Raw genomic sequence first — 3676 nt, 5'->3', positions numbered from 1 at the left:
GACGGACTGAGACTGGGGTGAGCGCGATCGAAGCATGCCGTGCTGTTCCACGCTCACCAGAGCGAGGTAAGCGAGAGGGACGGGCTGCTGGGATTGTTTTCAAACTGAAAAATTCCGCCACAGCTGAGTGGGTGAGCGAGAGCGGTGCTACACTTGTTGCGGACTTCGCGCAACGGGAGAGAGCGAGAGGGGGCGAACGAGACGGATGACGACGACGACAAGAGTCACGTGGAAATGCCAGGTGAAATTTGGCAAATTTGCAAGCAGCGAGGTGGAGACGGACGGTTGGTGGTGAAGGAATTAGATGAGAAAGATAATGGAGAGATCGCGTGCTAGAAAAGGGAGAGAAGGGGAAAGCTTTTGCTTGAAAAAGCTTTGCGGGATAAACTTGTCGACAATGTCGAGTGAAAGCTTCAGCAAGGAATTTTTTGATGTTTTCTTTCTACTGATGGTTGAACTTTTTTTTTTAATATTAATTTTGAAATCTTATTAATATTAGCCGTTTTTTTTGCCAAATTTGCTTTTGAAAATGCAGTCTAGACTCGATTATCAGAAGGCCTCGGAAAAACTTCACTTCGGATAAGGCCGATGCAAATATTTTTCAAACTTTGCATTTTACACTAGTTCAATCAATTAATATCAATTAATTTAAAAAAATAAAAGATTTGTCAAAAACAAAAATTTAAATGATTCTAAACGCAAATGCATTTAAAATTGATTTCCTTGATTTTTCGGGTCAACTTTGAAGAGAGGGGGGAGGGGTGGGGGGGGGGGGAAACCTTAAAATAAAATTTGTATCAGCCTAATCGAATCACGGATAAAATATTTTTTTCGTTGTCTTATGTTTCAAGCTTATGTATAACCTCTAAGCTACGCTAAAGTGATTTGACATTTTTAAATCCAAGATGGCGGCCAAAATTGCGGTTATGAAATATTGCATTTTGTAATTTAAAAATGTAAATTGGACAAAAATGTGGTCTTAGAACTCGAATTTGATGTTAAAAGCAAAAAAATCAGCAATAATCGAATAACGAAAAAAAAATCGTATTTTTAGCATCAAATTTCTGCGACCCCATTTTAATCAAATTTGAGTAATGGTTGCCCTTTAAATTAAAAATGCATTTTTTCAATATGTTATCACAAAAATTTTGGACGCCATCTTTGATTTAAAAATTCTAAATAATTTTAGAGTAGTTTATTACAGTCCTGACTCGATAATCCAAAGCCTTGATTATCAGAAGTTTCGATTATTCAAAGTTCGATTATCCGAAGGTTTGTATGGGACTTCGGATAATCGAATCACGAACAAAAAAAAAATGGGTTTCGTATTTTTTTTATTTTCTTGTTTTTAACATTAAATTTGAGTTCAGTTCCATTTTTAGTCAAATTTGAGTTGTTGATTGCCTATTAAAAACTAAAATGCATTTTTTCAATATTTAATCACAGCCACTTCGGACACCATCTTGGATTTACAAATTCTAAATCATTTTAGCGTAGTTTAGGGGTCATGCTTAGGACAATCAAAAATTAGACAACGAAAAAATTTTTTTTTCGTCATTCGATTATCCGAAGTAAAATTTTTCCGAGACCTTCGGATAATCGAGCCTGGACTGTATTATACACATTTTCAGAACTGTAAAATATTTTTATAAATGAATGAATTAAAAAAATAAATGATTTAACCACTTTGATTCTGGATGACGGCATGTACTTTTTTAGTTTTTGAATTTCCAAAAGGTTTTTTTTACTTTGTCTTGTATTATTTTTCAACCAACTGTTAATTATCTTCACCAAATTTTTACGTTATATTTCAAGTTATTGATTTTCCATCAAATACAGCATTCTTAAAATTTTTGCTAATTTAAAATTTTTGTCAGTTTATGCTACAGAAAACCCGTTTTATTGATAAATTTATATATATATTGATTTTCTAACTTTTTGTTAAAAAATAGAAGCCAGCCTTAACATTTATTATATCGCAGTTTTTGTTATTTTTAAGGCTACATTTGAAAAATAAACGAATTTCTCGCTGTCCGCGAAATTGTGAAAATTCACTAAACCTAGTCGTAACATAACAGCCATCGCGATTTCTGGAACTTAAATTTTCATTGTTTTCAGTAAAGAGCATTTGAAGGACTTTTAAATTTTATTAAATTATTGATTTTTTCTCATTGCTTCATTTTTTTTCGAATGATTTTACTTACCTCTCTAGAAACTTAAAAAAACACAAAACCGACCTTAAAACCCTTACTTTTTTTTGTCTGGCCTGGTAGCCAGATAATCCAGGTTTGTATGTCCAAATTACCACAAAAATCATGTAAAAAAAATAAAGATTTAAAAATATAAAAATTGAAATAACAAGCCATAGTCTCAACATTTGAATGAAAATGTGTTTTAAAATGCATTTGACACTAGTTCAGTTGTTTTACAATCATTAGTTTAAAAAAAAAAAATAGAATTTACGAAAAAAAATTAGCGAAATAAACATTTTGCGGTACAGTACAGCGAAAATTTTCGAAAATTCAAAAAATATTTTTTTTGGTAAACACTACCAAAACCATGCTGAAAATGATTTTAAAAGCAGGGGAATGCATTTTAAATTGATTTCATCTGATTGCACTTGAACTTCCATAAACATTTTTGAAGTTTTTTGAAGAAATATGTTTTTGCCCCCTGATTTTCGGGCCGATTTGAAGGAATTTTGAACTAAAAAAATATATGTGCCAGCTTTATTGAGAATTAAAAGAATTATTAGAAAATTTAGAATTTTAGCTTTCGGAAACATTGTTTTATTTTATAATACTCCCAGACCATTACAAATACTGGCCTTGACATTTAATTAGCATTCCCCTTTTCTCTTTTTATTTTTGAAGAAAATTTGATTAAACCTCAAGAGATTTTCAAATTACCCCCAATGTTCATATTACCCCAAACTCCCCTAATAGAAGAGGCAACTCTGCAAAATAAGAGAAGAGAGTCTACTTCCAAAAGCTCTCTCGCAAATGGCAAGTTTCGGTTAAGCACGACACGTGTGGTGAGTGTCCCGACTGAGCTTTCAACAAACGGATTGTGTCTAGGGAAGCTTTCCGCGTCGTCTTTGCAGCGTGGACTTTTTGGAAGTTTTCAGGAGCTAGTGTTGTTTTCGCGGCCATTGCAATTTTTATTTTGAGTTTTTGTCCCAGAAAATAAGAAGACAAAAAAAAAATAAAAATTATAATTTTCATAGAAAAAACATTTTGGAATCTTTTGATGAAATGATAATTAAAACATTTAACAGTTCTTTTTGCTTAAAAATATTGGAAATCAGGCTTGAAATTGTTTTTTTTTTAATTTTTTTTTATTGTACAAACCGCATTTCTGTGCCCCAACTTTGACCTCACTCAGAAAACCCAAACCAAAACACCAAACTCGCCGAGGGCGAACTCCCTTCTCCACCGCCCTCCCCAACCTTCAATTTCGCCCCTTCGCCCACACTGCAGGCAACACACCGCGTGGGGGCGAAATCCTCTCCAAAGCGCCATTCGTGCGCCTGTGCGGTATGCAACAGAATAACAAAACACACGCGGCGGCGGCTACGACTATGGCCTACTCAGCTGTTTTTGGCGATGTGCTGCGGAGAGTGCCTACCTTGCAGGCGCTCGGGATTTTCCGAGCTTCGTTCGTCCAAAAGCATCCG

The sequence above is a fragment of the Culex quinquefasciatus genome, chromosome 1 (genome assembly GCF_015732765.1).
Source record: "Culex quinquefasciatus strain JHB chromosome 1, VPISU_Cqui_1.0_pri_paternal, whole genome shotgun sequence".
NCBI classification, from domain to species: Eukaryota; Metazoa; Arthropoda; class Insecta; order Diptera; family Culicidae; genus Culex; species Culex quinquefasciatus.
This window is presented reverse-complemented; position numbering follows the sequence as displayed.